This window comes from Eleutherodactylus coqui, chromosome 7 (assembly GCF_035609145.1).
Source record: "Eleutherodactylus coqui strain aEleCoq1 chromosome 7, aEleCoq1.hap1, whole genome shotgun sequence".
Classification (NCBI taxonomy): Eukaryota; Metazoa; Chordata; class Amphibia; order Anura; family Eleutherodactylidae; genus Eleutherodactylus; species Eleutherodactylus coqui.
The window spans coordinates 201139397-201163375 of record NC_089843.1 but is presented as its reverse complement, the minus strand read 5'-3'; the positions used below and the strand labels follow the sequence as shown (position 1 = coordinate 201163375).

General features: G+C 46.9%; 7 non-coding genes across 7 annotated transcripts; all 7 read left to right on the top strand.

Moving 5' to 3' along the window:
* Positions 1-185: 185 nt before the first annotated feature.
* LOC136574069 (U2 spliceosomal RNA) lies at positions 186-376 on the top strand. Its single transcript, XR_010786217.1, has one exon. It is a non-coding gene; the product is annotated as a U2 spliceosomal RNA (small nuclear RNA).
* Positions 377-3049: 2673 nt separating this feature from the next.
* On the top strand, positions 3050-3240 carry LOC136574058 (U2 spliceosomal RNA). The gene has a single exon (XR_010786214.1). It is a non-coding gene; the product is annotated as a U2 spliceosomal RNA (small nuclear RNA).
* A 7670-nt stretch (positions 3241-10910) lies between these two features.
* LOC136573934 (U2 spliceosomal RNA) lies at positions 10911-11098 on the top strand. The gene has a single exon (XR_010786135.1). It is a non-coding gene; the product is annotated as a U2 spliceosomal RNA (small nuclear RNA).
* Positions 11099-13785: 2687 nt separating this feature from the next.
* LOC136574046 (U2 spliceosomal RNA) lies at positions 13786-13976 on the top strand. The gene has a single exon (XR_010786210.1). It is a non-coding gene; the product is annotated as a U2 spliceosomal RNA (small nuclear RNA).
* A 2664-nt stretch (positions 13977-16640) lies between these two features.
* LOC136574034 (U2 spliceosomal RNA) lies at positions 16641-16831 on the top strand. Its single transcript, XR_010786204.1, has one exon. It is a non-coding gene; the product is annotated as a U2 spliceosomal RNA (small nuclear RNA).
* A 2656-nt stretch (positions 16832-19487) lies between these two features.
* LOC136574022 (U2 spliceosomal RNA) lies at positions 19488-19678 on the top strand. The gene has a single exon (XR_010786198.1). It is a non-coding gene; the product is annotated as a U2 spliceosomal RNA (small nuclear RNA).
* A 2689-nt stretch (positions 19679-22367) lies between these two features.
* Positions 22368-22558, top strand: LOC136573831 (U2 spliceosomal RNA). Its single transcript, XR_010786049.1, has one exon. It is a non-coding gene; the product is annotated as a U2 spliceosomal RNA (small nuclear RNA).
* The last annotated feature ends 1421 nt before the right edge of the window (positions 22559-23979 follow it).

Here is a 23979-nt window from a genome sequence, read left to right as displayed (position 1 = left end):
GGACTGAGGGTGTGAGGCTGGGCGCGGTTGAGAAGGCGTGGGGCGGGGCTATGTAAAGTTTTACAAGCTCTCCCCGCTGCCTGGGTGCATTGTGGGTGCGCCCAGAGTGCTGGCTGAGCGTGTTGCCTCAAGCCTTAGAAGTGGAGTTGGGCGGACCGGGCTACAGGTGAAACCCATTTCGGGTTATCGCTTCTCGGCCTTTTGGCTAAGATCAAGTGTAGTATCTGTTCTTATCAGTTTAATATCTGATACGTCCCCTATCTGGGGACCATATATTAAATGGATTTTTAGAACAGGGAGCTGGAAAAAGAGCTTGCTCTGTCCACTCCACGCATTGACCTGGTATTGCAGTACCTCCAGGACCGGTGCACCCCCTTTCCTACAACCGTTTCCAAAAGCAGAAAAACAACACCGACGAGCAAGAGGTGCAGCGCAGCTGTGGCGGCGGCTGCTGCTACCACCACCACCCAAGCACTTTGATTGACACTCAGCCCGTCTGCTCGCAACATTGTATCCACTGAGCAGCTGCGTCTGCCAGAGTGTGCACAGCACAGGTACAACTGGAAGCAAAACAACACACACACCAGTTCATATGGCAGCCGCACTCTATAGTTCGTACCTACCGCTGCGCTAATAGCCAAGTTGGAAACATCGGGCAGGCACAGCGTATCCTGGCAGCCTGCGTCTGTATGCTCCACGTATTCGGGTCATGGGTGTATGTGCAGGGGGCCCGGAGCCCTAGGGGGCCCATAAAGTCTCTCTTCCCCACATTGTAAACCAATGCTATCAATGAAGCTTTATAGTTTGGGGGCCCAGTTCCAGACTTTGTACTGGGGCCCCGCAGCTTCAAGTTACACCTCCGGATCAGGATAATGCTAGGCCATTCCAACCAGCCTGTGTGTGTGACCTGCAGTCGCTGGTAGTCGAAAAGCGGCCGGCCCCGGATGCGCGCTTCAGAGTGGACAGACAGCAGCGGACCCCCAATCACACAGGCCCAAGGCTTGCTATGTAGCACGGAATACCTCATTGGACTGCAGCACTCCACGCGGGCTGAGATACACGCTCCACGTGGGATGGGCAGTATTCGTCCATGAAGATCCAGGCCAACGTTTAGAGATGGAGCAACACTCGGGGAGCAAAGAACTCCAACGAACGGACGTCTACTTTACAAGGATGTATTGCTTTATTCAATGCATGGACACAGAAACAGTTCAACCGCTCGATTACAGACCGCAGTCAATACAGTAAAGAAAGAAATGTGTCTGTTTAATGTAAACTTGCATGGAGCTCGTTTGTCAGTCACTGACTGACTGAATGCTGAAACGTGGTCTAACGTTACATGCACCACCAGGGATAAGGCCTTGCCTATAAGCATTCCCCAGCTGGCAAAAACGGAACCTCCCTGCCTATTCCTCACCATGGAAGAACGGAACCTACCTTTTTTTTTTAAAAAAAGAAAGCCACAGCAGCAGCCAACTCGATTTTGGTAGGCCGCTGTCTCCCCCTTGTGTGCTGCATAAAAAATGCACTCCACTAAAAATAACATTGATCCACGAAATAGAGCGTAGGGAGAGAATGAGGCTTCAAGATGAGCCGTCAGGCTATGATAAATTGTATCACACCTGGGCGATATGGATAGATGCCCGGAGCTCACCCCTATTTACTAGGTGGTTACAGACAGGGACATGTGAGTAACACGTTTAAACCACAATCGTAAAGAGAAACAACAATCCCGGAGCCCGCCCCCCCCCCTTTTTGTTTTATTTTCTCTTTCTCCCGTGTCATAGATACCTACCATCCCTTACCACTCCCCCCCTTACCCTCCCCTCATTCCCCTGTTTGTAGACCTTATAAAATATCACAGACAAACATGATATAGTTCAACTCGAAATTGATTTATTAAGTTTCATTGTCAAAGTTAATTTTACATTGCTTTGAGATAAGGCAAAAGTTTCCCCCCCCTCCATGAAACCAATAAAACCTATATTGAATAAAATAAAAATGATGCAGTTACCGGTAGTTCTGCAGCTTCTTGGTGGAAATAAAGACCATCTCCCGTCTCCCAGCTGCAGCAGAGACTGACTGAAATGGCTGCCAAGCCCGGTATTAATGCTTCTAAATTGATGACATCACAAAGGAGTGACATCATCAGCCTTCCAAACACCTGGCTCAATTGCATACAGTATGTATGTATGTATGTATGCATGTATGTGAGTCTATCTATCTATCTATCTATCTATCTATCTATCTATCTATCTATCTATCTTTATTAATTATGTAGAATATAGATATGGATTATTTCTAAATTACAGATTTTGTAGATATAGATTAAAGATAGATTTAAGATTGTTTGTGTGTGTATGTGTGTGTGTATATAAGTGTGTGTGTGTGTGTATATATATATATATATATATATATATATATATATATATATATATATATAGTGTGTGTATATATATATAATGTATATATGTAAAAAAAATATAAAATCTGTAGTTATGTATGTATGTATGTATGGCGGGAAAAAAAGGCCTGCTGTATGTTTTTAAGTTCTTCGGATGACCATGCCGCTCTAATATTCTCCTTACTAGGGTCTACTAATGCTGGCCCAGGGGAAGGCAATAAAGCCCTATGGGGCCGAAGCCAATTTCCCTTATTTTAGGTAAAAAGTTTCCATCCGTCCCTACTCGAAATGCGGCTGGCCGAAGAGATCCCTCCAACCGACCGGCCGACGCACCTTCAGAGACAAACTAGTGCTTGCTTCTAGTGTCATCGCCGGCTTAACCCTCGTTTGTAGGGAGCTGACGAGTCCTGCAGCAGCAGGCTCTGCAAGCCTAGGATGCGTGAGCTCGGTGCAAGAGGAAGGACTGAGGGTGTGAGGCTGGGCGCGGTTGAGAAGGCGTGGGGCGGGGCTATGTAAAGTTTTACAAGCTCTCCCCGCTGCCTGGGTGCATTGTGGGTGCGCCCAGAGTGCTGGCTGAGCGTGTTGCCTCAAGCCTTAGAAGTGGAGTTGGGCGGACCGGGCTACAGGTGAAACCCATTTCGGGTTATCGCTTCTCGGCCTTTTGGCTAAGATCAAGTGTAGTATCTGTTCTTATCAGTTTAATATCTGATACGTCCCCTATCTGGGGACCATATATTAAATGGATTTTTAGAACAGGGAGCTGGAAAAAGAGCTTGCTCTGTCCACTCCACGCATTGACCTGGTATTGCAGTACCTCCAGGACCGGTGCACCCCCTTTCCTACAACCGTTTCCAAAAGCAGAAAAACAACACCGACGAGCAAGAGGTGCAGCGCAGCTGTGGCGGCGGCTGCTGCTACCACCACCACCCAAGCACTTTGATTGACACTCAGCCCGTCTGCTCGCAACATTGTATCCACTGAGCAGCTGCGTCTGCCAGAGTGTGCACAGCACAGGTACAACTGGAAGCAAAACAACACACACACCAGTTCATATGGCAGCCGCACTCTATAGTTCGTACCTACCGCTGCGCTAATAGCCAAGTTGGAAACATCGGGCAGGCACAGCGTATCCTGGCAGCCTGCGTCTGTATGCTCCACGTATTCGGGTCATGGGTGTATGTGCAGGGGGCCCGGAGCCCTAGGGGGCCCATAAAGTCTCTCTTCCCCACATTGTAAACCAATGCTATCAATGAAGCTTTATAGTTTGGGGGCCCAGTTCCAGACTTTGTACTGGGGCCCCGCAGCTTCAAGTTACACCTCCGGATCAGGATAATGCTAGGCCATTCCAACCAGCCTGTGTGTGTGACCTGCAGTCGCTGGTAGTCGAAAAGCGGCCGGCCCCGGATGCGCGCTTCAGAGTGGACAGACAGCAGCGGACCCCCAATCACACAGGCCCAAGGCTTGCTATGTAGCACGGAATACCTCATTGGACTGCAGCACTCCACGCGGGCTGAGATACACGCTCCACGTGGGATGGGCAGTATTCGTCCATGAAGATCCAGGCCAACGTTTAGAGATGGAGCAACACTCGGGGAGCAAAGAACTCCAACGAACGGACGTCTACTTTACAAGGATGTATTGCTTTATTCAATGCATGGACACAGAAACAGTTCAACCGCTCGATTACAGACCGCAGTCAATACAGTAAAGAAAGAAATGTGTCTGTTTAATGTAAACTTGCATGGAGCTCGTTTGTCAGCCACTGACTGACTGAATGCTGAAACGTGGTCTAACGTTACATGCACCACCAGGGATAAGGCCTTGCCTATAAGCATTCCCCAGCTGGCAAAAACGGAACCTCCCTGCCTATTCCTCACCATGGAAGAACGGAACCTACCTTTTTTTTTTAAAAAAAGAAAGCCACAGCAGCAGCCAACTCGATTTTGGTAGGCCGCTGTCTCCCCCTTGTGTGCTGCATAAAAAATGCACTCCACTAAAAATAACATTGATCCACGAAATAGAGCGTAGGGAGAGAATGAGGCTTCAAGATGAGCCGTCAGGCTATGATAAATTGTATCACACCTGGGCGATATGGATAGATGCCCGGAGCTCACCCCTATTTACTAGGTGGTTACAGACAGGGACATGTGAGTAACACGTTTAAACCACAATCGTAAAGAGAAACAACAATCCCGGAGCCCGCCCCCCCCCCTTTTTGTTTTATTTTCTCTTTCTCCCGTGTCATAGATACCTACCATCCCTTACCACTCCCCCCCTTACCCTCCCCTCATTCCCCTGTTTGTAGACCTTATAAAATATCACAGACAAACATGATATAGTTCAACTCGAAATTGATTTATTAAGTTTCATTGTCAAAGTTAATTTTACATTGCTTTGAGATAAGGCAAAAGTTTCCCCCCCCTCCATGAAACCAATAAAACCTATATTGAATAAAATAAAAATGATGCAGTTACCGGTAGTTCTGCAGCTTCTTGGTGGAAATAAAGACCATCTCCCGTCTCCCAGCTGCAGCAGAGACTGACTGAAATGGCTGCCAAGCCCGGTATTAATGCTTCTAAATTGATGACATCACAAAGGAGTGACATCATCAGCCTTCCAAACACCTGGCTCAATTGCATACAGTATGTATGTATGTATGTATGCATGTATGTGAGTCTATCTATCTATCTATCTATCTATCTATCTTTATTAATTATGTAGAATATAGATATGGATTATTTCTAAATTACAGATTTTGTAGATATAGATTAAAGATAGATTTAAGATTGTTTGTGTGTGTATGTGTGTGTGTATATAAGTGTGTGTGTGTGTATATATATATATATATATATATATATATATATATATATATATATATATAGTGTGTGTATATATATATATAATGTATATATGTAAAAAAAATATAAAATCTGTAGTTATGTATGTATGTATGTATGTATGTATGTATGGCGGGAAAAAAAGGCCTGCTGTATGTTTTTAAGTTCTTCGGATGACCATGCCGCTCTAATATTCTCCTTACTAGGGTCTACTAATGCTGGCCCAGGGGAAGGCAATAAAGCCCTATGGGGCCGAAGCCAATTTCCCTTATTTTAGGTAAAAAGTTTCCATCCGTCCCTACTCGAAATGCGGCTGGCCGAAGAGATCCCTCCAACCGACCGGCCGACGCACCTTCAGAGACAAACTAGTGCTTGCTTCTAGTGTCATCGCCGGCTTAACCCTCGTTTGTAGGGAGCTGACGAGTCCTGCAGCAGCAGGCTCTGCAAGCCTAGGATGCGTGAGCTCGGTGCAAGAGGAAGGACTGAGGGTGTGAGGCTGGGCGCGGTTGAGAAGGCGTGGGGCGGGGCTATGTAAAGTTTTACAAGCTCTCCCCGCTGCCTGGGTGCATTGTGGGTGCGCCCAGAGTGCTGGCTGAGCGTGTTGCCTCAAGCCTTAGAAGTGGAGTTGGGCGGACCGGGCTACAGGTGAAACCCATTTCGGGTTATCGCTTCTCGGCCTTTTGGCTAAGATCAAGTGTAAAGCTTGGTCTGAGCTGTGGGCCGTGGGTGTGCTGGGGTTCACCCAGTGAGAAGGATCACTTTATCTGTGGTGTTACACCGACAGTTACCTTGCAGGATGTACGGCATCAAGAACACGATCCGGTTTGAGGTGGAGTCCAAGAGCAGCCTAAAGAACAACCTGGTTTACATCGTCCGGGACGTACTGTTGGAAAAAGGTGATGTACCTGTGGAGGAGATTTACAGTGTCCAGGACTTTCCCCGTCAGGGGCAATATGATGTCACTTTTTGTGATGAAGGGGCATGCCTAAACGTGTTTGAATGGCTGCGAACCCAGAGAGACACTGAGCTCCTTAACGGGGTTAAAATAACCCCTCTGTTTGGCTTGCAGGAGAGGCTGGTGACTGTGCACGTGTTTAACCCTTACACGGAAGTGGGCCTCCTTTTCAGTTTCCTTGAGCAGTATTGCGACCACGTACGAGGTGGTGAAAAACAGAAGAATATCCTAGGAATATTTAACTGTAAATATAAATTCATGGTGAGACTGAAGAGGAACCCAAGTCGTATCGGGGGAGTGATGCACCCCCCTGCCAATTTTTCCATTGCTGGCTACCGTGGCTACTTACATTATGCGGGACAGCCGACCTATTGCCGGAATTGCGAGCAGTTTGGTCACATTAAAGCGGACTGTACCAAAGGCCTTGTGTGCAGAAACTGCAAGGGCGTGGGGCACCATGCTGGCGACTGCCCTAAGCCAAAGAGGTGCGATCTTTGTGGGTCGTCTGAGCACGTGGTGAAAGATTGCCCGGCGAACGGTGGTTTTGGTGGCTGGCGGCGACCCCCTGAGGAGGGAGCAGCAGCCAGCAAGGCGAGCACGTCTGCAGGTGCGGCTGCTGCAGAACCTCGGCCATCAGCTGCAGCTAATGAGGTGTCTGTCCAGCCTGAGCAGGGAGCTGCTGAGAGTATTACACCTGTTGTTCCTGTGAGAGCCAAGGCAGTGAGAGCTGCAGCTGCGTCTGTGTCTGCGGCTGCTAAAGCAGGAAAAGAGGAGGAAATTAAGAGGAAAGTGGATACCCAAAAAGTACCTGAGACGCCGCATGTTGGGAGTGCTACTCCGGAAGAGCAGGTGGTTGGGGTTATCAGACAGTTGGAGGAGATCATCGAGGAAGTGGACAGCCCCATTAACCCCTCAGGGAACATTGAGGAGTTTTCCTCCCCTGAGACAGTCCTGAGTAAGAGGGAGGGTGGAGGTGGAGGTGGTGGGCTGAATGACTCCAGTGAGGAGGAGTTTGTGGAGGTGGCTGGAAAGAACACAGCCAAAAAAAGAAGGTGCACAAAAAGTAAAGAGACGCTCATGGAGGTCAGTAACCCTTTCGAGACTTTGGCGCAAGACCTGGAGTGCTCAGGTGAGAGTGGCGAGGACTTATAAAATGAGCCACAAAGTGTCTATATAATCCTGTGTATTTAGTGGTTTAGCCACTTTAAGTGGAAGGCATATAAGTGTATGACATTTGTTAAAAGGTCTTTGCGTGAACTAAGACATTTTTCTGCAAAGGTATAACAATTATGGTTTTGAATATATGTTCCCAGAACGTGCGCGTTTTTAAATCAAAGGCCAGAAGGGCAGCAATTTTTAGTTTTTTGCATCAGAAGAATGCTGATTTATTTTGCTTGCAGGAGTGTGGTATAGACACTGATGTCAGCCCGTCAGAATGGCCTTATGGTGCTGCAGCATGGTCGGGGAGTACATATAATAAAAACGATGGAGTCGGCATACTTATTAACTCCAGAGAGTTGGCGCTACAGAGTAGCGAAATAATTGAGGCTGGAAGATGCATCTCCGCGGTGTTATTATATAGAGGTACGCAATTCCGTGTTATTAATGTGTATGCACCTGCGGAGAAGCATGAGAGGAGCGCTCTATTTAACAAAATAAAGTTTTTCATGCAAGGAAGGACACCTACCGTCCTCATAGGGGACATGAATTGTGACCTCTCAAAAAAATCGTTTGACGTGTCTGCAAAATGTTTATTTGAACTATGCTCTGATTTTCACCTGAGGGATATCCAACAGGCGTGTGGCATATCCCCTCAGCTTAATACATACCATGCGGACAGGGGTGGAGTCCACTCCAAAATTGATTATTGTTTTTTATCAGAAGGTCTATCTGCCACAAGTTATGTTCAAGAGATGGCGCTATTCTCAGATCATGAGTGTCTGTTATGTGGGGTGGAGGTAGGGAACAGTGTTGCGTGGGGGAGGGGAGTCTGGAAGCTGAACCTCAAGCTTCTGGAGGGACAGGACATAAAAAAACAATATGAAAGTCTGTATAGGAGGTGGAGGGACAGAAAGGGGGACTTTGTAAATGTCTTAGATTGGTGGGATTGGGTAAAGGGGAAAACTAAAACCTTTTTCAAGTCGGCAGGATACAAAGTAGCCAGGGAAAGGAAGGCAGAGTACGTGAGGCTTGGCAACAAACTAAGCCTGTTGATAAAATTGCGCGATAACGGAAGAGATGTGCAAGAAGACATCTTGAAAACCAGAAGAGAGATAAATAATTATCTAGTGGAAAAAGGGAAGAGCATAATGTACCGCGCTAAATTAGACAAGATGCTGCATGATGAGACATGTTCGCAGTTCTTTTTTAAAAAAGTGTTTTCTAAAAAACCTACCTTCGAAGTAATAGAGAGAGAGACAGGAGGGGAGGTGAGGGGGGAGGAGGTACATGAAGAGGTAGCATCCTTCTATGAGGACTTATATAAGGTAAAATGGAGGGATGAAGTCCTGGAGGATGACGTATTAACTACACTTGAAAACAAGTTAGGGGAGGCGGACCAAGTGTCCATCACACATGACATCACCGCTAAAGAAGTGTGGGAGGCGGTCCAGAGTATGGCCGCTAATAAAACGCCTGGTATGGATGGGTTACCGATTGAATACTATCGTATGCTGTGGAGTGTGATAGGGAAAGATGTGTGTGAAGTGTGCCAGTACATGTGGGTGAATGTGGATGTAGCTGAAAGTATGCGAGGTGGAGTGGTTGTATTAATCCCCAAAAAGGGCAATCTGAAAAATTTAAAAAATTGGCGTCCGATTACGCTTCTTAATGCTGACTATAAAATTTATGCTAAAATCATTGCAAATCGGATGCGTGCGGTAGTGGAGAGCGTGGTGAGCGAGGACCAGTACTGTGCGGTGCCTGGTAGGAGGGTACATGAGAGTCTGTGTCTGGTGCGGGATTGTCTGGGTGATTGTAAGGAGCGAAAGAAGAGGGTGTATGTGGTGAGCTTGGACTTTGAAAAAGCGTATGATAGGTTGTCGCATGGGTTCTTGTTCCGAGTGTTGGTGTGTATGGGGTTCCCGGGTATGTTTGTAGAGCGAGTGAGGAGTCTGTATGAAAGGATTTATAGTAGTATGTTGGTGAATGGGAAGGTTGGAAGGAGAGTGAATGTGATGTCTGGTGTGCGTCAGGGGTGTCCGCTGTCGGCCGTGGTTTTCATCTGCGCCATGGAGCCGTTACTATGTCTAATAAGACAGGAGAAGATGGTGAGGGGGATCCACATCCCAGGTAGTGACGGCAGAGAGTTAAAGGTGTGTGCGTATATGGATGATGTGTGTGTGATGTGTGAGTCTGAGAGTGCAGTGAGGAGAGTGAAGCTGTTGGTGTCCGTGTTTTGTGGTGCGTCTGCGTTCCGTGTCAACTGGGATAAAAGTGAGTGCAAGGTGTTTGGTGAGACTGGAGTGGATGCAGATATAGGTTTAAATATTGTGTCCGGGCCAATTAAAATTCTAGGCATTAGGTTTAATAACAATTTACAGGGGGAAGAGAGCTGGGAGGAGGCAAGACAGAAGGTGGAGAACCGGTTAAATTTTTGGAAATTACGCAACCTGACTATGATGGGCAAAATCGTAATATTAAAGAGCGTAATTTTGCCCATTTTCTTATACGTGGCATTAGTTTTCCCTCCGGGATACATGGGTCAGAGGAGGCTGAACAGGGTCATGTTTCTGTTCTTCTGGGGGTCCAAAATGGAACGTCTGAGGAGGGAGGCAGTGTACAAGAGTTGGGAGAGAGGAGGGATGGGCTTTCCCAATTTAGAGACATACTTTGGATGCAACAGCGTAGTTTTCCTACTAAGCATGTTGCAAAAAACCACCAAAGGGGCGTGCATGATGAGGTATCTAGCAGGGAGATGGTTTGTACGTATGAAATGGTGCGAATACGACTTGAGGAAACCAGTTGCTTTCCAAATCCCTAAGTGGTATGAATGGACAGTATGTTTTGTGGCGAAGTTTGAGTTGGATGACTGTGAAGTGAATGTACTTAAGAATAAGCGAATGGTGAAACGAATGATTGAGAGTAAGGATGAGGTGTCTGATATTAATTCTGTTAGCAGAGTGAATGTGGAGAGAGTGTGGAAGAAAGTGCGGATGGATGGGATGAGTAATAGGCAGAGTGAGATTGTATGGCAGAGTCTGCATGGCGTGTTACCGGTGCGAGAGTTTCAGCGTGTGAGAGGTTTGGTGAGGAGTGAGAGATGTCCGAGAGAGGGGTGCGGTGGATGTGAGAATGTGGTTCATTTATTTTGGAATTGCAGCCATGCACAAAATGTGCTGCGGAGACTTGGTCCGTTATGCAAAGAAATAACAGGAGTTAATTTCATGTCCTTTGAGTTAGTTATGTTTGGTTTGGGTGTGAGAGGCAGTGTGAGAGAGAGACTGTTGTGGCTGTTTATGGCGTGCGTGAAGGAAGTGTTGTGGGATGTAAGGAATGTGTATGTGTTCAAGAGGAAGGATGTAAGTGAGAGGGACAGCGTGCGAATGGTGTTGGGGAAATTATACTTTATTTATTTATGGGACAAAAGAAAGGATGGAGTCGATGCGGAAGGAATATGGAAGGTTAAAAAATGGATACAATTAGTTGATTTGTCATGATTTGTAATGTATTTATGTTGTATAATGTGATGGATTTATTATGTTGTGAATAAATAAAAACCTTTGGTTATAAAAAAAAAAAAAAAAAAAATCTGTTCTTATCAGTTTAATATCTGATACGTCCCCTATCTGGGGACCATATATTAAATGGATTTTTAGAACAGGGAGCTGGAAAAAGAGCTTGCTCTGTCCACTCCACGCATTGACCTGGTATTGCAGTACCTCCAGGACCGGTGCACCCCCTTTCCTACAACCGTTTCCAAAAGCAGAAAAACAACACCGACGAGCAAGAGGTGCAGCGCAGCTGTGGCGGCGGCTGCTGCTACCACCACCACCCAAGCACTTTGATTGACACTCAGCCCGTCTGCTCGCAACATTGTATCCACTGAGCAGCTGCGTCTGCCAGAGTGTGCACAGCACAGGTACAACTGGAAGCAAAACAACACACACACCAGTTCATATGGCAGCCGCACTCTATAGTTCGTACCTACCGCTGCGCTAATAGCCAAGTTGGAAACATCGGGCAGGCACAGCGTATCCTGGCAGCCTGCGTCTGTATGCTCCACGTATTCGGGTCATGGGTGTATGTGCAGGGGGCCCGGAGCCCTAGGGGGCCCATAAAGTCTCTCTTCCCCACATTGTAAACCAATGCTATCAATGAAGCTTTATAGTTTGGGGGCCCAGTTCCAGACTTTGTACTGGGGCCCCGCAGCTTCAAGTTACACCTCCGGATCAGGATAATGCTAGGCCATTCCAACCAGCCTGTGTGTGTGACCTGCAGTCGCTGGTAGTCGAAAAGCGGCCGGCCCCGGATGCGCGCTTCAGAGTGGACAGACAGCAGCGGACCCCCAATCACACAGGCCCAAGGCTTGCTATGTAGCACGGAATACCTCATTGGACTGCAGCACTCCACGCGGGCTGAGATACACGCTCCACGTGGGATGGGCAGTATTCGTCCATGAAGATCCAGGCCAACGTTTAGAGATGGAGCAACACTCGGGGAGCAAAGAACTCCAACGAACGGACGTCTACTTTACAAGGATGTATTGCTTTATTCAATGCATGGACACAGAAACAGTTCAACCGCTCGATTACAGACCGCAGTCAATACAGTAAAGAAAGAAATGTGTCTGTTTAATGTAAACTTGCATGGAGCTCGTTTGTCAGCCACTGACTGACTGAATGCTGAAACGTGGTCTAACGTTACATGCACCACCAGGGATAAGGCCTTGCCTATAAGCATTCCCCAGCTGGCAAAAACGGAACCTCCCTGCCTATTCCTCACCATGGAAGAACGGAACCTACCTTTTTTTTTTAAAAAAAGAAAGCCACAGCAGCAGCCAACTCGATTTTGGTAGGCCGCTGTCTCCCCCTTGTGTGCTGCATAAAAAATGCACTCCACTAAAAATAACATTGATCCACGAAATAGAGCGTAGGGAGAGAATGAGGCTTCAAGATGAGCCGTCAGGCTATGATAAATTGTATCACACCTGGGCGATATGGATAGATGCCCGGAGCTCACCCCTATTTACTAGGTGGTTACAGACAGGGACATGTGAGTAACACGTTTAAACCACAATCGTAAAGAGAAACAACAATCCCGGAGCCCGCCCCCCCCCCCCCCCTTTTTGTTTTATTTTCTCTTTCTCCCGTGTCATAGATACCTACCATCCCTTACCACTCCCCCCCTTACCCTCCCCTCATTCCCCTGTTTGTAGACCTTATAAAATATCACAGACAAACATGATATAGTTCAACTCGAAATTGATTTATTAAGTTTCATTGTCAAAGTTAATTTTACATTGCTTTGAGATAAGGCAAAAGTTTCCCCCCCTCCATGAAACCAATAAAACCTATATTGAATAAAATAAAAATGATGCAGTTACCGGTAGTTCTGCAGCTTCTTGGTGGAAATAAAGACCATCTCCCGTCTCCCAGCTGCAGCAGAGACTGACTGAAATGGCTGCCAAGCCCGGTATTAATGCTTCTAAATTGATGACATCACAAAGGAGTGACATCATCAGCCTTCCAAACACCTGGCTCAATTGCATACAGTATGTATGTATGTATGTATGCATGTATGTGAGTCTATCTATCTATCTATCTATCTATCTATCTATCTATCTATCTATCTATCTATCTTTATTAATTATGTAGAATATAGATATGGATTATTTCTAAATTACAGATTTTGTAGATATAGATTAAAGATAGATTTAAGATTGTTTGTGTGTGTATGTGTGTGTGTATATAAGTGTGTGTGTGTGTATATATATATATATATATATATATATATATATATATATATAGTGTGTGTATATATATATAATGTATATATGTAAAAAAAATATAAAATCTGTAGTTATGTATGTATGTATGTATGTATGTATGTATGTATGGCGGGAAAAAAAGGCCTGCTGTATGTTTTTAAGTTCTTCGGATGACCATGCCGCTCTAATATTCTCCTTACTAGGGTCTACTAATGCTGGCCCAGGGGAAGGCAATAAAGCCCTATGGGGCCGAAGCCAATTTCCCTTATTTTAGGTAAAAAGTTTCCATCCGTCCCTACTCGAAATGCGGCTGGCCGAAGAGATCCCTCCAACCGACCGGCCGACGCACCTTCAGAGACAAACTAGTGCTTGCTTCTAGTGTCATCGCCGGCTTAACCCTCGTTTGTAGGGAGCTGACGAGTCCTGCAGCAGCAGGCTCTGCAAGCCTAGGATGCGTGAGCTCGGTGCAAGAGGAAGGACTGAGGGTGTGAGGCTGGGCGCGGTTGAGAAGGCGTGGGGCGGGGCTATGTAAAGTTTTACAAGCTCTCCCCGCTGCCTGGGTGCATTGTGGGTGCGCCCAGAGTGCTGGCTGAGCGTGTTGCCTCAAGCCTTAGAAGTGGAGTTGGGCGGACCGGGCTACAGGTGAAACCCATTTCGGGTTATCGCTTCTCGGCCTTTTGGCTAAGATCAAGTGTAGTATCTGTTCTTATCAGTTTAATATCTGATACGTCCCCTATCTGGGGACCATATATTAAATGGATTTTTAGAACAGGGAGCTGGAAAAAGAGCTTGCTCTGTCCACTCCACGCATTGACCTGGTATTGCAGTACCTCCAGGACCGGTGCACCCCCTTTCCTACAACCGTTTCCAAAAGCAGAAAAACAACACCGACGAGCAAGAGGTGCAGCGCAGCTGTGGCGGCGGCTGCTGCTACCACCACCACCCAAGCACTTTGATTGACACTCAGCCCGTCTGCTCGCAACATTGTATCCACTGAGCAGCTGCGTCTGCCAGAGTGTGCACAGCACAGGTACAACTGGAAGCAAAACAACACACACACCAGTTCATATGGCAGCCGCACTCTATAGTTCGTACCTACCGCTGCGCTAATAGCCAAGTTGGAAACATCGGGCAGGCACAGCGTATCCTGGCAGCCTGCGTCTGTATGCTCCACGTATTCGGGTCATGGGTGTATGTGCAGGGGGCCCGGAGCCCTAGGGGGCCCATAAAGTCTCTCTTCCCCACATTGTAAACCAATGCTATCAATGAAGCTTTATAGTTTGGGGGCCCAGTTCCAGACTTTGTACTGGGGCCCCGCAGCTTCAAGTTACACCTCCGGATCAGGATAATGCTAGGCCATTCCAACCAGCCTGTGTGTGTGACCTGCAGTCGCTGGTAGTCGAAAAGCGGCCGGCCCCGGATGCGCGCTTCAGAGTGGACAGACAGCAGCGGACCCCCAATCACACAGGCCCAAGGCTTGCTATGTAGCACGGAATACCTCATTGGACTGCAGCACTCCACGCGGGCTGAGATACACGCTCCACGTGGGATGGGCAGTATTCGTCCATGAAGATCCAGGCCAACGTTTAGAGATGGAGCAACACTCGGGGAGCAAAGAACTCCAACGAACGGACGTCTACTTTACAAGGATGTATTGCTTTATTCAATGCATGGACACAGAAACAGTTCAACCGCTCGATTACAGACCGCAGTCAATACAGTAAAGAAAGAAATGTGTCTGTTTAATGTAAACTTGCATGGAGCTCGTTTGTCAGCCACTGACTGACTGAATGCTGAAACGTGGTCTAACGTTACATGCACCACCAGGGATAAGGCCTTGCCTATAAGCATTCCCCAGCTGGCAAAAACGGAACCTCCCTGCCTATTCCTCACCATGGAAGAACGGAACCTACCTTTTTTTTTAAAAAAAAGAAAGCCACAGCAGCAGCCAACTCGATTTTGGTAGGCCGCTGTCTCCCCCTTGTGTGCTGCATAAAAAATGCACTCCACTAAAAATAACATTGATCCACGAAATAGAGCGTAGGGAGAGAATGAGGCTTCAAGATGAGCCGTCAGGCTATGATAAATTGTATCACACCTGGGCGATATGGATAGATGCCCGGAGCTCACCCCTATTTACTAGGTGGTTACAGACAGGGACATGTGAGTAACACGTTTAAACCACAATCGTAAAGAGAAACAACAATCCCGGAGCCCGCCCCCCCCCCCCCTTTTTGTTTTATTTTCTCTTTCTCCCGTGTCATAGATACCTACCATCCCTTACCACTCCCCCCCTTACCCTCCCCTCATTCCCCTGTTTGTAGACCTTATAAAATATCACAGACAAACATGATATAGTTCAACTCGAAATTGATTTATTAAGTTTCATTGTCAAAGTTAATTTTACATTGCTTTGAGATAAGGCAAAAGTTTCCCCCCCCTCCATGAAACCAATAAAACCTATATTGAATAAAATAAAAATGATGCAGTTACCGGTAGTTCTGCAGCTTCTTGGTGGAAATAAAGACCATCTCCCGTCTCCCAGCTGCAGCAGAGACTGACTGAAATGGCTGCCAAGCCCGGTATTAATGCTTCTAAATTGATGACATCACAAAGGAGTGACATCATCAGCCTTCCAAACACCTGGCTCAATTGCATACAGTATGTATGTATGTATGTATGCATGTATGTGAGTCTATCTATCTATCTATCTATCTATCTATCTATCTATCTATCTATCTATCTTTATTAATTATGTAGAATATAGATATGGATTATTTCTAAATTACAGATTTTGTAGATATAGATTAAAGATAGATTTAAGATTGTTTGTGTGTGTATGTGTGTGTGTATATAAGTGTGTGTGTGTGTATATATATATATATATATATATATATATATAGTGTGTGTATATATATATAATGTATATATGTAAAAAAAATATAAAATCTGTAGTTATGTATGTATGTATGTATGTATGTATGGCGGGAAAAAAAGGCCTGCTGTATGTTTTTAAGTTCTTCGGATGACCATGCCGCTCTAATATTCTCCTTACTAGGGTCTACTAATGCTGGCCCAGGGGAAGGCAATAAAGCCCTATGGGGCCGAAGCCAATTTCCCTTATTTTAGGTAAAAAGTTTCCATCCGTCCCTACTCGAAATGCGGCTGGCCGAAGAGATCCCTCCAACCGACCGGCCGACGCACCTTCAGAGACAAACTAGTGCTTGCTTCTAGTGTCATCGCCGGCTTAACCCTCGTTTGTAGGGAGCTGACGAGTCCTGCAGCAGCAGGCTCTGCAAGCCTAGGATGCGTGAGCTCGGTGCAAGAGGAAGGACTGAGGGTGTGAGGCTGGGCGCGGTTGAGAAGGCGTGGGGCGGGGCTATGTAAAGTTTTACAAGCTCTCCCCGCTGCCTGGGTGCATTGTGGGTGCGCCCAGAGTGCTGGCTGAGCGTGTTGCCTCAAGCCTTAGAAGTGGAGTTGGGCGGACCGGGCTACAGGTGAAACCCATTTCGGGTTATCGCTTCTCGGCCTTTTGGCTAAGATCAAGTGTAGTATCTGTTCTTATCAGTTTAATATCTGATACGTCCCCTATCTGGGGACCATATATTAAATGGATTTTTAGAACAGGGAGCTGGAAAAAGAGCTTGCTCTGTCCACTCCACGCATTGACCTGGTATTGCAGTACCTCCAGGACCGGTGCACCCCCTTTCCTACAACCGTTTCCAAAAGCAGAAAAACAACACCGACGAGCAAGAGGTGCAGCGCAGCTGTGGCGGCGGCTGCTGCTACCACCACCACCCAAGCACTTTGATTGACACTCAGCCCGTCTGCTCGCAACATTGTATCCACTGAGCAGCTGCGTCTGCCAGAGTGTGCACAGCACAGGTACAACTGGAAGCAAAACAACACACACACCAGTTCATATGGCAGCCGCACTCTATAGTTCGTACCTACCGCTGCGCTAATAGCCAAGTTGGAAACATCGGGCAGGCACAGCGTATCCTGGCAGCCTGCGTCTGTATGCTCCACGTATTCGGGTCATGGGTGTATGTGCAGGGGGCCCGGAGCCCTAGGGGGCCCATAAAGTCTCTCTTCCCCACATTGTAAACCAATGCTATCAATGAAGCTTTATAGTTTGGGGGCCCAGTTCCAGACTTTGTACTGGGGCCCCGCAGCTTCAAGTTACACCTCCGGATCAGGATAATGCTAGGCCATTCCAACCAGCCTGTGTGTGTGACCTGCAGTCGCTGGTAGTCGAAAAGCGGCCGGCCCCGGATGCGCGCTTCAGAGTGGACAGACAGCAGCGGACCCCCAATCACACAGGCCCAAGGCTTGCTATGTAGCACGGAATACCTCATTGGACTGCAGCACTCCACGCGGGCTGAGATACACGCTCCACGTGGGATGGGCAGTATTCGTCCATGAAGATCCAGGCCAACGTTTAGAGATGGAGCAACACTCGGGGAGCAAAGAACTCCAACGAACGGACGTCTACTTTACAAGGATGTATTGCTTTATTCAATGCATGGACACAGAAACAGTTCAACCGCTCGATTACAGACCGCAGTCAATACAGTAAAGAAAGAAATGTGTCTGTTTAATGTAAACTTGCATGGAGCTCGTTTGTCAGCCACTGACTGACTGAATGCTGAAACGTGGTCTAACGTTACATGCACCACCAGGGATAAGGCCTTGCCTATAAGCATTCCCCAGCTGGCAAAAACGGAACCTCCCTGCCTATTCCTCACCATGGAAGAACGGAACCTACCTTTTTTTTTTAAAAAAAGAAAGCCACAGCAGCAGCCAACTCGATTTTGGTAGGCCGCTGTCTCCCCCTTGTGTGCTGCATAAAAAATGCACTCCACTAAAAATAACATTGATCCACGAAATAGAGCGTAGGGAGAGAATGAGGCTTCAAGATGAGCCGTCAGGCTATGATAAATTGTATCACACCTGGGCGATATGGATAGATGCCCGGAGCTCACCCCTATTTACTAGGTGGTTACAGACAGGGACATGTGAGTAACACGTTTAAACCACAATCGTAAAGAGAAACAACAATCCCGGAGCCCGCCCCCCCCCCCCCTTTTTGTTTTATTTTCTCTTTCTCCCGTGTCATAGATACCTACCATCCCTTACCACTCCCCCCCTTACCCTCCCCTCATTCCCCTGTTTGTAGACCTTATAAAATATCACAGACAAACATGATATAGTTCAACTCGAAATTGATTTATTAAGTTTCATTGTCAAAGTTAATTTTACATTGCTTTGAGATAAGGCAAAAGTTTCCCCCCCCTCCATGAAACCAATAAAACCTATATTGAATAAAATAAAAATGATGCAGTTACCGGTAGTTCTGCAGCTTCTTGGTGGAAATAAAGACCATCTCCCGTCTCCCAGCTGCAGCAGAGACTGACTGAAATGGCTGCCAAGCCCGGTATTAATGCTTCTAAATTGATGACATCACAAAGGAGTGACATCATCAGCCTTCCAAACACCTGGCTCAATTGCATACAGTATGTATGTATGTATGTATGCATGTATGTGAGTCTATCTATCTATCTATCTATCTATCTATCTATCTTTATTAATTATGTAGAATATAGATATGGATTATTTCTAAATTACAGATTTTGTAGATATAGATTAAAGATAGATTTAAGATTGTTTGTGTGTGTATGTGTGTGTGTATATAAGTGTGTGTGTGTGTATATATATATATATATATATATATATATATATATATATAGTGTGTGTATATATATATAATGTATATATGTAAAAAAAATATAAAATCTGTAGTTATGTATGTATGTATGTATGTATGTATGGCGGGAAAAAAAGGCCTGCTGTATGTTTTTAAGTTCTTCGGATGACCATGCCGCTCTAATATTCTCCTTACTAGGGTCTACTAATGCTGGCCCAGGGGAAGGCAATAAAGCCCTATGGGGCCGAAGCCAATTTCCCTTATTTTAGGTAAAAAGTTTCCATCCGTCCCTACTCGAAATGCGGCTGGCCGAAGAGATCCCTCCAACCGACCGGCCGACGCACCTTCAGAGACAAACTAGTGCTTGCTTCTAGTGTCATCGCCGGCTTAACCCTCGTTTGTAGGGAGCTGACGAGTCCTGCAGCAGCAGGCTCTGCAAGCCTAGGATGCGTGAGCTCGGTGCAAGAGGAAGGACTGAGGGTGTGAGGCTGGGCGCGGTTGAGAAGGCGTGGGGCGGGGCTATGTAAAGTTTTACAAGCTCTCCCCGCTGCCTGGGTGCATTGTGGGTGCGCCCAGAGTGCTGGCTGAGCGTGTTGCCTCAAGCCTTAGAAGTGGAGTTGGGCGGACCGGGCTACAGGTGAAACCCATTTCGGGTTATCGCTTCTCGGCCTTTTGGCTAAGATCAAGTGTAGTATCTGTTCTTATCAGTTTAATATCTGATACGTCCCCTATCTGGGGACCATATATTAAATGGATTTTTAGAACAGGGAGCTGGAAAAAGAGCTTGCTCTGTCCACTCCACGCATTGACCTGGTATTGCAGTACCTCCAGGACCGGTGCACCCCCTTTCCTACAACCGTTTCCAAAAGCAGAAAAACAACACCGACGAGCAAGAGGTGCAGCGCAGCTGTGGCGGCGGCTGCTGCTACCACCACCACCCAAGCACTTTGATTGACACTCAGCCCGTCTGCTCGCAACATTGTATCCACTGAGCAGCTGCGTCTGCCAGAGTGTGCACAGCACAGGTACAACTGGAAGCAAAACAACACACACACCAGTTCATATGGCAGCCGCACTCTATAGTTCGTACCTACCGCTGCGCTAATAGCCAAGTTGGAAACATCGGGCAGGCACAGCGTATCCTGGCAGCCTGCGTCTGTATGCTCCACGTATTCGGGTCATGGGTGTATGTGCAGGGGGCCCGGAGCCCTAGGGGGCCCATAAAGTCTCTCTTCCCCACATTGTAAACCAATGCTATCAATGAAGCTTTATAGTTTGGGGGCCCAGTTCCAGACTTTGTACTGGGGCCCCGCAGCTTCAAGTTACACCTCCGGATCAGGATAATGCTAGGCCATTCCAACCAGCCTGTGTGTGTGACCTGCAGTCGCTGGTAGTCGAAAAGCGGCCGGCCCCGGATGCGCGCTTCAGAGTGGACAGACAGCAGCGGACCCCCAATCACACAGGCCCAAGGCTTGCTATGTAGCACGGAATACCTCATTGGACTGCAGCACTCCACGCGGGCTGAGATACACGCTCCACGTGGGATGGGCAGTATTCGTCCATGAAGATCCAGGCCAACGTTTAGAGATGGAGCAACACTCGGGGAGCAAAGAACTCCAACGAACGGACGTCTACTTTACAAGGATGTATTGCTTTATTCAATGCATGGACACAGAAACAGTTCAACCGCTCGATTACAGACCGCAGTCAATACAGTAAAGAAAGAAATGTGTCTGTTTAATGTAAACTTGCATGGAGCTCGTTTGTCAGCCACTGACTGACTGAATGCTGAAACGTGGTCTAACGTTACATGCACCACCAGGGATAAGGCCTTGCCTATAAGCATTCCCCAGCTGGCAAAAACGGAACCTCCCTGCCTATTCCTCACCATGGAAGAACGGAACCTACCTTTTTTTTTTAAAAAAAGAAAGCCACAGCAGCAGCCAACTCGATTTTGGTAGGCCGCTGTCTCCCCCTTGTGTGCTGCATAAAAAATGCACTCCACTAAAAATAACATTGATCCACGAAATAGAGCGTAGGGAGAGAATGAGGCTTCAAGATGAGCCGTCAGGCTATGATAAATTGTATCACACCTGGGCGATATGGATAGATGCCCGGAGCTCACCCCTATTTACTAGGTGGTTACAGACAGGGACATGTGAGTAACACGTTTAAACCACAATCGTAAAGAGAAACAACAATCCCGGAGCCCGCCCCCCCCCCCCCCTTTTTGTTTTATTTTCTCTTTCTCCCGTGTCATAGATACCTACCATCCCTTACCACTCCCCCCCTTACCCTCCCCTCATTCCCCTGTTTGTAGACCTTATAAAATATCACAGACAAACATGATATAGTTCAACTCGAAATTGATTTATTAAGTTTCATTGTCAAAGTTAATTTTACATTGCTTTGAGATAAGGCAAAAGTTTCCCCCCCCTCCATGAAACCAATAAAACCTATATTGAATAAAATAAAAATGATGCAGTTACCGGTAGTTCTGCAGCTTCTTGGTGGAAATAAAGACCATCTCCCGTCTCCCAGCTGCAGCAGAGACTGACTGAAATGGCTGCCAAGCCCGGTATTAATGCTTCTAAATTGATGACATCACAAAGGAGTGACATCATCAGCCTTCCAAACACCTGGCTCAATTGCATACAGTATGTATGTATGTATGTATGCATGTATGTGAGTCTATCTATCTATCTATCTATCTATCTATCTATCTATCTATCTATCTATCTATCTATCTTTATTAATTATGTAGAATATAGATATGGATTATTTCTAAATTACAGATTTTGTAGATATAGATTAAAGATAGATTTAAGATTGTTTGTGTGTGTATGTGTGTGTGTATATAAGTGTGTGTGTGTGTATATATATATATATATATATATATATATATATATATATATATATATAGTGTGTGTGTATATATATATATAATGTATATATGTAAAAAAAATATAAAATCTGTAGTTATGTATGTATGTATGTATGTATGGCGGGAAAAAAAGGCCTGCTGTATGTTTTTAAGTTCTTCGGATGACCATGCCGCTCTAATATTCTCCTTACTAGGGTCTACTAATGCTGGCCCAGGGGAAGGCAATAAAGCCCTATGGGGCCGAAGCCAATTTCCCTTATTTTAGGTAAAAAGTTTCCATCCGTCCCTACTCGAAATGCGGCTGGCCGAAGAGATCCCTCCAACCGACCGGCCGACGCACCTTCAGAGACAAACTAGTGCTTGCTTCTAGTGTCATCGCCGGCTTAACCCTCGTTTGTAGGGAGCTGACGAGTCCTGCAGCAGCAGGCTCTGCAAGCCTAGGATGCGTGAGCTCGGTGCAAGAGGAAGGACTGAGGGTGTGAGGCTGGGCGCGGTTGAGAAGGCGTGGGGCGGGGCTATGTAAAGTTTTACAAGCTCTCCCCGCTGCCTGGGTGCATTGTGGGTGCGCCCAGAGTGCTGGCTGAGCGTGTTGCCTCAAGCCTTAGAAGTGGAGTTGGGCGGACCGGGCTACAGGTGAAACCCATTTCGGGTTATCGCTTCTCGGCCTTTTGGCTAAGATCAAGTGTAGTATCTGTTCTTATCAGTTTAATATCTGATACGTCTCCTATCTGGGGACCATATATTAAATGGATTTTTAGAACAGGGAGCTGGAAAAAGAGCTTGCTCTGTCCACTCCACGCATTGACCTGGTATTGCAGTACCTCCAGGACCGGTGCACCCCCTTTCCTACAACCGTTTCCAAAAGCAGAAAAACAACACCGACGAGCAAGAGGTGCAGCGCAGCTGTGGCGGCGGCTGCTGCTACCACCACCACCCAAGCACTTTGATTGACACTCAGCCCGTCTGCTCGCAACATTGTATCCACTGAGCAGCTGCGTCTGCCAGAGTGTGCACAGCACAGGTACAACTGGAAGCAAAACAACACACACACCAGTTCATATGGCAGCCGCACTCTATAGTTCGTACCTACCGCTGCGCTAATAGCCAAGTTGGAAACATCGGGCAGGCACAGCGTATCCTGGCAGCCTGCGTCTGTATGCTCCACGTATTCGGGTCATGGGTGTATGTGCAGGGGGCCCGGAGCCCTAGGGGGCCCATAAAGTCTCTCTTCCCCACATTGTAAACCAATGCTATCAATGAAGCTTTATAGTTTGGGGGCCCAGTTCCAGACTTTGTACTGGGGCCCCGCAGCTTCAAGTTACACCTCCGGATCAGGATAATGCTAGGCCATTCCAACCAGCCTGTGTGTGTGACCTGCAGTCGCTGGTAGTCGAAAAGCGGCCGGCCCCGGATGCGCGCTTCAGAGTGGACAGACAGCAGCGGACCCCCAATCACACAGGCCCAAGGCTTGCTATGTAGCACGGAATACCTCATTGGACTGCAGCACTCCACGCGGGCTGAGATACACGCTCCACGTGGGATGGGCAGTATTCGTCCATGAAGATCCAGGCCAACGTTTAGAGATGGAGCAACACTCGGGGAGCAAAGAACTCCAACGAACGGACGTCTACTTTACAAGGATGTATTGCTTTATTCAATGCATGGACACAGAAACAGTTCAACCGCTCGATTACAGACCGCAGTCAATACAGTAAAGAAAGAAATGTGTCTGTTTAATGTAAACTTGCATGGAGCTCGTTTGTCAGCCACTGACTGACTGAATGCTGAAACGTGGTCTAACGTTACATGCACCACCAGGGATAAGGCCTTGCCTATAAGCATTCCCCAGCTGGCAAAAACGGAACCTCCCTGCCTATTCCTCACCATGGAAGAACGGAACCTACCTTTTTTTTTTAAAAAAAGAAAGCCACAGCAGCAGCCAACTCGATTTTGGTAGGCCGCTGTCTCCCCCTTGTGTGCTGCATAAAAAATGCACTCCACTAAAAATAACATTGATCCACGAAATAGAGCGTAGGGAGAGAATGAGGCTTCAAGATGAGCCGTCAGGCTATGATAAATTGTATCACACCTGGGCGATATGGATAGATGCCCGGAGCTCACCCCTATTTACTAGGTGGTTACAGACAGGGACATGTGAGTAACACGTTTAAACCACAATCGTAAAGAGAAACAACAATCCCGGAGCCCGCCCCCCCCCCCCTTTTTGTTTTATTTTCTCTTTCTCCCGTGTCATAGATACCTAC